This window comes from Bufo gargarizans, chromosome 8 (genome assembly GCF_014858855.1).
Source record: "Bufo gargarizans isolate SCDJY-AF-19 chromosome 8, ASM1485885v1, whole genome shotgun sequence".
Taxonomy (NCBI): domain Eukaryota; kingdom Metazoa; phylum Chordata; class Amphibia; order Anura; family Bufonidae; genus Bufo; species Bufo gargarizans.
In genome coordinates, this window is record NC_058087.1 from 68046952 (window position 1) to 68060836 (window position 13885).

A 13885-nucleotide genomic window follows, 5' to 3' on the forward strand; every position below is an offset into this window, starting at 1 on the left:
GCTTAAGTCTACTTTCACACTGGCGTTTTGGCTTTCCGTTTGTGAGATCCGTTCAGGGCTCTCACAGGCGGTCCAAAACGGAACAGCTTTGCCTAATGCATTCTGAATGGATAAGGATCCGCTCAGAATGCATCAGTTTGCCTCCGTTCTGTCTCTTTTCCGCTTTGGAGGCGCACTGTCTGTCTGATCAAACTGATCCGTTCTGACACACAATGTAAGCCAATTGGGATGGATCAGTTTTCTATTACACAATAGAAAACTGATCTGTCCTCCATTGACTTTCAATGGTGTTCAAGACGGATCCGACTTGGCTATGTTAAAGATAATACAAATGGATCCGCTCTGAACGGATGCAGACTGTTGTATTATCTGAACGGATCCGTCTGTGCAAATCCATGATGGATCCACACCAAACTTGAGTGTGAAAGTAGCCTAAGGATATCGCTCAGCCTTTAGTAAGCATTCCCTGATCTTCAGGAGGTCTGAAGCAGAGCAGATCCGGGACGAGATACCGCTCCCTCCGTTTGCTTTGGCATAAGCCCTTGCGCTGCAGGCAGCCCCAGGCTTTTTCGCTCCTGTGGAGCTTTACAGGAAGATATGCGCCGAAGTCCCGCGAGAGGTGGTTACAAGGTCGCGGCTGGGAGAGCGTGTGCGCTGGCGTGACGTGCGGACCACGTGACCTTGAAGTTGACTTCAAAATGCCAGCATGGAATCAGGATGGTGTGCGCAGTACCGATCGCATCCTACACCCTGAGGAAAGCATGTCGCTGCCTCCTGAAAAGTCTTCTGACATTCCTAAGGCCCTCGGCCCGGTAAGCCTCTGGGGAGAAAAATTTTACACTTAGGATGTTGCTTCTCCCTGGTGGAGGTTCCCCACGTTAAATCATTAATCCATAGTAAGGGGTAATTTTTACATTTTCAGGGCAGAGATGGTGGGAAAAGTGGGGAACCTACATTAAAGAAGACGTGCGCTATCTGTAAAAGACAGCAGGTCACAGTAAAAAAAAACACTTTGTCAAAAGTGTACAGAAAAAATCATGTCAGAAGAGGTTTCTTTTCTGATGGATAGCCAGAAAACTCTGATTAAAGAGGAGGTCAGCTCAGCCATTGAATCTAAGATGGCCGCTATACCACATAAAACATCTACATCCAGATAAAATCCGGAATCTTCTATAGATTTGGATTTTGATGAAGACAATGATTCTTTAGATTCTGATTCCATCTCTTCTGAAGATGAAGCAGGTAGACCCCTATGTTCCATCGAGGAGACAGATGAGCTCCTTAAAGCCATTAGAGCCACCATGAACCTTGAAGAATCAAAGGAAGCCCAAACAATTCCAGATCAAATGTTTAAAGGGCTAGATAGGATAGGATAACATCAAAAAGCTCATCTCAGATGAACGGAGAGACCCAGAAAAGAGACCAGGAACTTCTAAAGTATTTAAAAGGGAAGTATCCCTTTTTTTAATCCGACTCAGCCCACTGGGACAAAACCCAGTGAGTGGATGCTCCCATAGCCAGGATATCCAAAAAGTCATCCTTGCCTTTTGAGGACGTAGGATTATTAAGAGATGCAACGGATAAAAAGTGTGAATCTGTTCTTAAGAGATCTTGGGAGACAAATACCTCTATGTTGAGACCTAGTGTAGCAGCCACATACACAGCCAGGACCCTATCCCTATGGTTGTCCCAGTTGGAGGAACATTTGGTTTCAGGCACCCCTAGAGAAGATATTTTATCTTCCCTGCCGGTATTGAAACAAGCCTCAAAAGTTTTGGCTGACGCTTTCGCGGACCTAGTCTAATTGTCCTCTAGATCTGCGGCTCTTTCAAATACCGCCAGAAGGTCTGTCTGGTTAAGATCCTGGTCAGGAGATACCACTACCAATAGCAGACTTTGTGATATCCTTGTGAAGGAGACAGACTCTTTGTTACGATATTGGATGATATTTTGGAAAAAGCTTCCGACCAGAAAAATGGGTTCCCTTCTGAAACCAAGTTCTTTCAGCAGCGACATTCCTTTCATAATCAGAAAAGGAGCAGGTCGGATCAAAAGAAAAGAGATAGTTCGGGCTCTTAGCAGTCCTCTAGAGGTAGGGGGTTCCTCTTTAACCACGATAAATCCTGAAAGCAGTCCAGTTTATGACGCCAGAGAATCTGGGGGGGGGGGGTTAAAAGGGTTCATCACAGCCTGGAATGAAATCACAGTTTCTCCTTGGAACCTGGATACAATTCGGCAAGGATACGGGCTAGAGTTATCTCCTCCCTCTATCCTCAAATTCAAAAGAGTTGCTAGCAGTGCTTCTGGCACTGAAAGCGCTTTCCCCAACCATCCACTCACAAAATGTCAAAATCCTGTCAGACAACAGGACCACAGTAGTATATCTAAACAAGCAAGGGGGCACAAAGAGCAAAAACCTCTGGCAGATTGCGTTCCAGATATTCTCCTGGGCAGAGATGCACATAAGATCAATCTCCGCAGTCCATCTAAAAGGAGAAGAAAACACTCTAGCAGATTTTTTTTAACAGAGAAAAATGAATCCAGGGGAGTGGAGTCTCAACAAGTCGATCTTTCTTGAAATTTGCAGGATATGGGGTCCAAGAAAAACAAGCAGACAGATCAATTTTATTCCCTCTCGTTCAAAGACAATCCGACAAGAGTGGATGCATTTTCGAGTCCCTGGCCAGCGTGACTTCTATACGCTTTTCCTCCAATCCAACTGATCCCAAGGGTCCTGATGAAGAAAGCAGAAGAGGGCTCTCATGTGATTCTAATAGCAGTATATTGGCCAAGGAGATTGTGGCTTCCCCTGCTTCTAAGTCTCTCCAGAGGGGATTTCTGGGAGCTTCCTCAGATCCCGGACCTTCTCTTGCGAAGTCCGGCTTAGCACCTAACGATTAACCATTTGAATCTTACTGCCCGGAATTTGAACAGTCTATCTTGAAATCAAAGGGGTTATCTGATGCTGTCATAAACACCCTTTAGCAGAAAACCAGTGACATCTAGGGGCTCTTTCACACTTGCGTTCTTTTCTTCCGGCATAGAGTTCGGTCGTCGGGGCTCTATGCCGGAAGAATCCTGATCAGTTTTATCCTAATGCATTCTGAATGGAGAGAAATCCATTCAGGATGCATCAGGATGTCTTCAGTTCCGGAACGGAACGTTTTTTTGGCTGGAGAAAATACCGCAGCATGCTGCGCTTTTTGCTCCGGCCAAAAATCCTGAAGACTTGCCGCAAGGCCGGATCCGGAATGAATGCCCATTGAAAGGCAATGATCCGGATCCGGCCTTAAAGGGACTCTGTCACCAGTTTCTAACCCCCCCTTTTAAAACTATTGTTCTCTCCATGGTGCCCTTGTCATTACAAAGCTGTTGTTATAAGATAAATCCGCCGTGTAGTTTTGATAAAAATCGCTTTTATCTAACCTGTCAATCTTCTGGATAAGGTGCCCAGGGCGTTTCTGAAGGTCTGAATCTGCCGCTCTCCGCCGCCGCCGTTGGTGCCCAGCTCCTCCCATGATCCTTTCAGCGCCACCTCGATGTAATGAAATCCGCCTCCAGCTCTCCTCAGTGCCCCCTCCTCCTTTTCAAAGATCCCGCGCGTGCGCACAGGCCTGTGCCTTATGCGCCCGTGCGGACTTTTAGATTCTGCCTCGTTGAGCAAAGCGCGCGTTCGCGCATGCGCGCGCATGCGCACTTCTCTTATCTTAATATTATCTTAATATTGTTGATGATAGAATAATACTGAATAATGAGCCCTCTTTTTTACCAAAGGTATTCTCAAAATTTCACTGCCAGCAAGAAATATCATTGCCCACCTTTTGTCCTCAGGCTAAATCAGCTGCCGAAAAGAAGTTTCACAACCTGAATTTCCAGAGATGTGTCCTGGCTTATCTGGAGGCCACAAAAAATCTGAGGAAGTCTGATCGTCTTCTAGTCCTATGTCCAATAAAGCCTAAAACCTCATTCACATGTCAGTGACTTCCACCAGGATTGGAGCCTCCACAGAAATAAGGTATAAGGGAAAGATCTGCTCCTGTTCTGTGTTTAGAGTCGCACCTGGTTTTGGCTCACAATCATGGATGGAAATTACTGATCGAACACTGACGTATGAATGAGGCATTACGCTGTGGTTTTTCCACGTGGGAAACTGCGCATACACCACATCGTATGCAGGTGACCTAAGGCTACGTTCACATCTATGGTAAACATATCCACCAGAGAAAAGCCGGATACTGCCATTCACTGCCAGAACCCATAAACTATAATGGGATACACCTGGGATCTGTCCACTTTTTCGGCATAAGTGCCAGGTTTTGGCTGGACAAATAACATTGTGTGCGGGTGTATCCCATTAAAGTCAATGGGTTCTAGTGGTGAATGGCAGTATCTGACAATTAGGTCCTCTTACAGTACGCAGCTCCAGCAAGTATTTGTAGACCTAGTTATTGGGCTGCTCAGGTACAGCTTGTTACCTGGAACAGGGAAAGTGGTGAAAGAGGAGGAGGTCAGGAGCGTTGCCAAAACAAAAAGAAAAAAAAAAGTTTCTGTTCCCATCACCTCCCCAATATGTCATGTAAGGCTAGGGCTACACAATAGGAGTACAACTACATTTGATGTATCGCATGACATTTATTGTAATGATAGTATGGTGTTGTGCTGCTACAGTCGCACAAAAATTCAACTTGGTTGAAATTTTTTGTGACCGTCGTGTTGCAGTCGTAGCGCGACACAATAGACTATCATTACAGTAAATGCTGTGTGACATATGTCGCCCTGTGCAGCCCTAGCCTAATGGTGCTCAAGACCCCTGGCTGCTAGGGGACTTCACTGTGACACACATAGTTGGGGTCATCCACTAAAATTTTTAGACCAACTTTTCACGTAAAAATAATCACAAGACCACTTTTTGCGACTTTTAAAAACTCCCATGCGACAATATTTTTTTTGCATTAACATTTTTACGCCATCCTCACTACCATGTAAAAACTGCCATAAAAGAGGAGTAAGGGGCTGGTGTACCTTTTACTCTAGGCACACGGACTGCAAGAGATACGCCTAATTTATGACAAAGTGCTCTCCTCATCATAAGGCCTCATGCACACGAACATATTTTCTTTCCGTGTCCTTTGCGTTTTTATGCGGACCGTATATGGAACCATTCATTTCAATGGGTCCGCAAAAAAAACTAAAGTTACTGTGCATTTAGTTTTCATATGTCAGTATTTCCGTTCCGCAAAAAAAAGAACATGTCCTATTATTGTCCACGTACTGTTCTATTAGGGGCCAGCTGTTCCGTTCCGCAAAATACGGAATGCACACGGACATCATCTGTATTTTTTGCGGATACGTTTTTTGTGGAACTCAAAATACATACGGTCGTGTGCATGAGGCCTAAATTAGGGGAATCCTCTGGCAGGAAAAAGGGAAACAAAGACCAGGGTAAAAGGTCTTTGTAAATGACCCCCTGTGTTCTCTGCAATGTCCCAATGAGCCTTACAGTGTCAGTCAATCTCCATTTTGATTTGGACCAGGCCCCTTGTCCTCGTCTTCAGCTGACTTCTGCAGCCCACAAGGTAACAGAGTACACCTGTCAGCACCAAAATGGACGATAAACCGCCAGCGTACTGCCAGCGTACCCACAGGTTGTATGCAAATAAGGTTCTTGAAGTCAAGATCACCCCTCCTTCCCACCCCATTGCATTTAATTGATGGCCTTTTGAATTCTTTCAGGTGCGATTCCATTCTGAGATTTTGCGCATGCGCCGTATGATCTCATTGCCTGCGCATTGATACCCGCTGTAGTGTAGTTGGTTCAGCGAGTCAACACGCAGGCGCTCCTGATCCTATGACTGACGCAGGGTGATGTTATCTGAAGCTCTTGCCCACGTGAGTCTGCGCCTGCGCGTTGACTCGTTGAGGCCAAGTACACTACAGCGGGGATCAATGCGCAGGAAACAAGATCATATGGCACATGCGCAAAATCTCCAGATGGAATTGCGCCTGAAAGATTTAAAAAGGCCATAAATCAAATGTGAAGGGTCAGGAAGGGGTGCGGTGTGCTTGACTTCAAGCGTGAAAGCCGCTTCCCGATTGACTTCAAGGACCTCATTTGCATATAACCTGTGGGGGGAAAAAATTGTTTTACCGTTATTAGATTAGCGAATTTCCGCTTATGAAATTCATTCACACTTTGTTTGGTGGTAAAAGGTGAATTGCGTTATGGATTCCGTTACCACGGACCATAACGCAATTCTATGACGGAATGCCTTTCGAGGCATTCCGTTATTCATTCCATCATAATAGAAGTCTATGGGCTTCAAAACGGATCCGTCCCGTTTCCGTTATGCAGGAGAGGACTCCCCTGCATAACGGAAACGGGACGGATCCGTTTTGCAGCCCATAGACTTCTATTATGACAGAATGCCTCTTATAGGCTTCCGTGGTGCATGCCATCATAGAACTCAGTTGTGGTCCGTGGTAGCAGAATCCATAACCGGATTCTTAGATAACCGGAACCTGTACGGCGAACCTGAAAACACAAGTTGGCTCAACACTAAACCTGATGTTAACAGCTTTAAGGTTCTGCTGGCGGTTTATGGTCTATTTTGGTGCTGACAGGTTCCCTTTAAACACTCTCTTTTTGAGTGTCGCTGCCAACTTAGGCATGTGTACAGCTGACCTTGTAGCATCCAGTAGCACCAGGCTACAGTTGTAGGTGTCCGCCATTATTTTACTGCTGTTTCATGTAACATTTCTTCTGCACTCAGGAGCCGCATGTTACCTAGAAAAGGAGGAGAAAGAGCAGATGAGAAACCGGACACAGGAGGTGGGAATGACACACGTGCAAAAAGACATGCAAACAATACAAATCCAGCAAGTTGTGTTCTGTCTGTGCAATTGCCCAGCAAGTCTTAGCGCTCATGCACATAACTGTGATTGGCCCAGAAAACACGGTCTGTGTGTCGGCCGCATTTCCCAGGCCGACCACGGCTCCTCTGACTACATCATAATACCTCATGATACGGTCAGTCTCTATCTGTTCGTGGGTCTATTGCTGTGTACCCGCTTCATCATGTGGGCATCAATGGCCTTTACTGGACTCGCTTCCTGCACTAAGCTTGTTGCTGAAAAGTTTCTGAGGCAACCAGCTTGGCCGTTACAGTCTCACATAGTGTTAGGCCTCGTTCAGACGAGCGTGTCCACTGCAAAACACATACTTTGTGTGGGAGCGCGATTTCCCGTTATGGACACTGCTCATTTCATAGGATCACACAGCATTAACCCTTCTGGCCTGTAGCTGGAGTCTCATCTGGCTTGAGAACAATGAAGATTGATGTAACTGCTGTGTAGGCCACGGCTCCTCACTATACACGCTCTGCATTATCGCTCTCCTCGCAGCGGCAAACAGCAATGATGATAAGGTTTGGACGATGTCATTCACTTGAATTCCTCGTGAAATCCAAAGATTCGTTATGCTGGCCATAGACTTCTATTATAACGGAATACCTTTAAAGGCGATATATGGTAACGACAGCTAACCATATACTCAGACTTCTATTATAACGGAATACCTCTAAAGGCGATATATGGTAACGACAGCTAACCATATACTCAGACTTCTATTATAACGGAATACCTCTAAAGGCCATATATGGTAACGACAGCTAACCATATACTCAGACTTCTATTATAACGGAATACCTCTAAAGGCGATATATGGTAACGACAGCTAACCATATACTCTTATGCTTCAGATAAGTATTTACGTAAAAGAAGAAATGAAGAAAAACATCTCTGAGCAAACCGCGATTGGGATCCTGTTGTCAATTCCGCATATACCCGAACGTCACTCATCCCTAATCCTGATACAAATCATATACATTCAATGCAACCATTTATTGACATAAACACTCATCCACACATCTTTACCTTCTAAGGGCTCATTCAGACGACAGTATATGTTTTGTGGTCTGCAAAACACAGATACCGGCCACGTGCGTTATGAATTTAGCGGAATGGCCAGTCCTATGATAGAAATGCCTATTCTTGTCTGCAGTATATAGGTAAAATAGGACTTGTTCTATACTTTTTGCGTGGCCGCGGAATGGAAGTATGGATGAGGGCATCACACAGTGTGCTGTCCGCATCTTTTGCTGCCCAAATGAAATGAATGGGTAGGTTCCGATGCGGACACAAATACGGTTGTGTAAATAAGCCCTTAGGGTCTCAGTCCCTCAGGTATCCTTACTCTGGTCTAGGATAGTAACCGATAACGGATTGTTATTCCCCCCGGGTTGGGGGAGACACGCTCTGTGCTCCATAGGTGGGTGCCACACACAATGTCATGACACAGCATCAGGCCCTGTAATGCTAAGAATTTACAAGCAGGTGGTTGGATTTCACAGGGGTGCATCTGGCAGATCACCAAGATTATACCTGGTAGATTGTCAATCCAGGCCTGGTTAAAGTTCTGTTTCTCGCTTGCAGTACCCCAAACTCAACTTAATTTCTGCTCATTGGGGGAGATTTATCAAAAGTGGTGCAAAGGAAAGCTGGCTTAGTTGCCCATAGCCACCAATCAGATGTATCCTTTTATTTTTCACAGCTCCTTTGGAAAATATAAGGTGGAAACTGATTGGTTGTTATGTTTTGATAAATCTCCCCCTTTGAGTTCAACAGGAGTTAAATGAGTTCATCTGCAGTGTACTCCCTCTAGTGGTGGCCACCGAAATTGTCACGCACCAGATGGTGTGCAGGAGATTCTGATACTATGTGACAGTATACTACAGATTTAGTTGCAGAAATTAGTGCGACTGAATAACAGTTCCATTCACCTGAACAGGACATGCAGAAATCCATGTGCTTGCCACGTCATTTGCATGGAACTGATTTGCAGTCGCAACAAAATCTGCAGCGTGTGAAGACACCCTAACAGCCCTTCTACACGGACTGAAAATCTAATATTGGGGAGAAGCATTTGTTGCAATGCTTGTTCCCAATAATTGGCCTGTGTAAAAAGAGTCGTGATCACCCAATGAATGAGCAAACGCCCGTGCCACCTTAAATCGTCTCCAGGCAGCAGGTCAGCCTGTGTAAATGGCGATCTGCTGCCCAGAAACAGTGGAACTGTATGGGAACAAGTGGCTGCAATAGCCACCACTTGTCTCCATGCAGGAGATAATTACTGCATGGACATACATCTCATCTTCATCACGGCAATTATTTCATCTAGCAGAATGTCTGTGTTCATGCCGGAAACGTGGAGGACCCAGTTATAGTAAATGAGATCTGTCAGGCCCTGGCAATGCCGGATATGGCATGGTGATATTCTGTTCCTCTGACAAAGACATAACCTAAAACACACACATAAGCCAGATTGTTGGTCCTAGGGCTCATGCACACGACTGTTGTTGTTTGTGGTCTGTTTTTCACAGATCCGTTGTTCTGTATCTGAGTTTTTTCTTCTCTCTGATTTAAGTCCTCTTCCGTTCCGTTATTCCACAAAACATATCCGTATGGTTTCCATATGCAATAGTTTTTTTGCGGATCGGAAACGGAAACAGTAACTTATTAATCACCAAACACATGAGCAATATGGTCTGGGCATAGCATTTCTACAGTATGGATCCGCAAAATACAGATGACAAACAGATGTGTTTCGTGTGCGTTCTGTATTTTTTGCGGAACCATTGACTTGAATGGGGCCTCGGACCGTGATTTGCAGACAATAATAGGACATGCACTACTTTTTTGCGGAACAGAAATAGAGTGCACACAAAGTACCTTTTCGTTGTTTTTGCGGACCCATTGAAGTGAATAGTTCCGCATACGGTGCGCAAAAAAAACTGAACGGAAGCGGAAATAAAATACGCTCGTGTGCATGAGCCCTTATCTAAAGAGAGGATGAATCCGCTTTAGCAGGGATGAAAGAATGGCCCATAAATGGTAATATGAACTTTTGTACAGGGTAGGGGATATTCATCTGATCGATGAGGTCCAAATCTCCCACAGCCCAACCCCATGGAGAGGCAGTCAAGCATGTGCACTGCTGTTCCACTTCTATGAGACTGCCAGACATTGCTGAGGGCTGTTCTCTGCTTCTCTTCAGCAGTCCCACAAAATGAAGGAGGAGAACGCCTGCTGCTCTATTCATTTAGGGAGAAAGGGACTGATTGGGGGAGGGAAAAGGTCTAAGTAGTCAGAACACCAGATACATATCCCCCTACCCTCTGGCTAGGGATATGTTTAAATATTGGGACAACCCCTTAAAGTTATGGAGTTTGGTCCAGAATGACAACTTTCATTTAGCCAATCATAAATCATTCAGAAAATACCCACCCAATGGTGGCAGCAGTTTGCATCAGTACTTGAATGTCAAATCCAGGACTAGTTCCAAAATGCAGAGGTGCAAATTGTTCCATTATACCTTATATTCCACTACTGGTTTTGACTTGGATACAAAATACTGCAGTGAGAATTTAGCCTTTGGCTTGCCTTGCAACAAGTGCAGCAGGGGCTCTGGACACATACTGTAGTTGTATATATTTAACAATTTTGCATAAAGTGCCCTAACCCACCTCTTCAACCTATCGCTAACCACTGGCATCTTCCCTTCCTCCTTTAACCCCTTAGGGACACTGCCTTTTTACACCTTAGGACCAGGCCATTTTTTGCAAATCTGACCAGTGTCACTTTAAGTGCTCATAACTTTAAAACGCTTGGACTTATCCAGGCCGTTCTGAGATTGTTTTTTCGTCACATATTGTACTTCATGACACTGGTGAAATGAAGTCAAAAAAATATTTTTTTTTGCACCAAAAAATACCTAATTTAAAAAATTTTGGAAAAATTAGCAAATTTCAAAGTTTCAGTTTCTCTACTTCTGTAATACATAGTAATACCCCCAAAAATTGTGATGACTTTACATTCCCCATATGTCTACTTTATGTTTGAATTGTTTTGGGAATGATATTTTATTTTTTGGGGATGTTATAAGGCTTAGAAGTTTAGAAGCAAATCTTGAAATTTTTCAGCAATTTACAAAAACGACATTTTTAGGGACCAGTTCAGGTCTGAAGTCACTTTGCGAGGCTTACATAATAGAAACCACCCAAAAATGACCCCATCTAAGAAACTACACCCCTCAAGGTATTCAAAACTGATTTTACATACGTTGTTAACCCTTTAGGTGTTGCACAAGAGTTATTGGCAAATGGGGATGAAATTTGAGAATTTCTTTTTTTTGTCAAATTTTTTATTTTAACCCATTTTTTCCACTAACAAAGCAAGGGTTAACAGCCAAACAAGACTGTATCTTTATTACCCTGACTCTGCCGTTTACAGAAACACCCAATATGTGGCCGTAAACTACTGTACGGCCACACAGCGGGGCGTAGAGTGAAAGGTGCGCCGTTTGGTTTTTGGAGGGCTGATTTTTATGGACCGGTTTATTTACACCGTGTCCTGTTTCAACCCCCCTGATGCACCCCTGGAGTCGAAACTCCCTAAAAGTGACCCCATTTTGGAAACTACGGGATAAGGTGGCATTTTTTGGGGGAGTATTTTTAGGGTAAATATAATTTTTGGTTGCTCTATATTACATTTTTGTGAGGTAAGGTTACCAAAAATTGAAATTCTGATATTTCATCTCCATTTGCCATTAACTGTTGAGGAACACCTAAAGGGTTAATAAAGTTTGTATAATCATTTTTGAATACCTTGAGGGGTGTAGTTTCTTAGATGGGGTCAATTTTAGGGAGTTTTTACTCTAGGGGGGCATCAGGGGGGCTTCAAAAGGGATATGGTGTCAATAAAAAAGGCCATCAAAATCGGCCTTCCAGAAACCATGTCGGTCCTTTCCTTTTGCAGCCTCCCTTTTACGGATACAGCAGTTTACGACCACAAATGTTGCGTTTCTGTAAACTGCAGTATCAGGGTAATAAATTTTAACTTTTGTTTGGTTGTTAACCCTTGTTTTCTTACCGGAAAAAACGGACTGAAATGGAAAAGTGCCAAAAATAGCGGTTTTGGCACCGTTTTTTTTTTTTTATTTTAACCGTGTTAATCTGGGTAGTTAGGTCATGGGATATTGTTATAGAGGAGATTCTTACGGACGCGGCAATATCTAATAAGTCTACTTTTTTTTACAATTATTTAGGTTTTTGACTATATTATCTTTTTTGATACAACTTTTTTTTTGGGTATCTCTAAAGTCTAAGTGTAATTTTTTTAATTTTCTTTTAGCCAATTATCTTATGTGGGGGCTCATTTTTTGCGGGATGAGCGGACGGTTTTATTGGCACTATTTTGGGGGCTATATGACTTTTTGATCGCTTGCTATTAAACTTTTTGTTATGTAAGGTGACAAAAAAAAAAATTTTTTGCACCTATTTATTTTTTATTTTTTTACTGTGTTAATCTGGGGGGTTGGGTCATGGGGTATTTTTATAGAGGAGATTCTTACGGACGTGGCGATACCTAATAAGTCAACTTTTTTTTTACAATTATTTAGGTTTTAGACTATATTATCCTTTTTGATACCCTAAAAAAAATTTTGTATCTCTAAAGTCTAAGAGTCATTTTCTATTTTTTTTTTATCTGATTATCTTATGTGGGGGCTCATTTTTTGCGGGATGAGATGACGGTTTTATTGGCACTAATTTGGGGGCTATATGACTTTTTGATCGCTTGCTATTAAACTTTTTATTATGTAAGGTGACAAAAAAAAACTTTTTTTGCACCTTTTTTTTTTTCTGGACCGTGTTAATCTGGGGGGTTAGGTCATGGGGCATTTTTATAGAGGAGATTATTACAGACGCGGCAATACCTATGTCTACTTTTAATAAATTATTTTAGTTTTTTTGGGTGTCTCAAGTCTGAGAACCATTTTTTTTTTATCTGATGTCAGTGCTAAATTGGGATATAAATTTAGTACTCCATGGAAGTGTGATACTCCCTGAAGCAACTGTCAATGCAGAGGCCCGGATGATCGGGGCATGTGTCGCACTGAGTAGTCGTGTCCTTCCGTATCCCCCTCCTGCGACACACTCTGCACTTTTTTTGGGTTCGTCCCTTCTTTCCAGTATGGGGGACCACACCTGGAAAGTGTTGGCCAGGGACGATCCGGGCGCCTACAGTTCCCGAGGTACTCCGGCCTGCTCTTTCCCGGTCCGAAAAGATCAGGGCCTTGAGGACTGCCTCATAGAACTGGAGGAATGTCCCTGTGCTGCCAGCGCTTCGGGATAGTACAAAAGAGTTGTACATGGCAACCTGCACCAAGTAGACCGCAACTTTTTTGTACCATGCCCGGGTTTTGCGCATGGCGTTATATGGCTTGAGGACTTGATCCGAGAGATCAACTCCTCCCATATACCGATTGTAGGCGACGATACAATCGGGCTTGAGGACCGTTGCCGCGGTACCTCGCACAGGGACAGGGGTGATGCCGTTACCATGAATTGTGGACAGCATAAGGACATCCCTCTTGTCCTTATACCTGACCAGCAACAGGTTTCCAGTGGTAAGGGCACGGGTCTCACCCCTGGGGATAGGTACCTGGAGGGGGTGGGCAGGGAGGCCGCGTTGATTTTTCCGCACGGTCCCACAAGCGGACGTGGATCTGGCGGCAAGGGACTGGAACAAGGGGATACTGGTATAAAAGTTATCCACGTACAAGTGGTAACCCTTATCCAGCAGTGGGTGCATAAGGTCCCACACAAGTTTCCCGGTAACACCCAGAGTGGGGGGACATTCTGGGGGTTGAATCCGGGAATCTCGCCCCTCGTATACACGAAATTTGTAAGTGTACCCTGAGGTACTCTCACAAATTTTGTATAGCTTCACGCCATACCTCGCCCGCTTGGAAGGCACATACTGGCGGAAA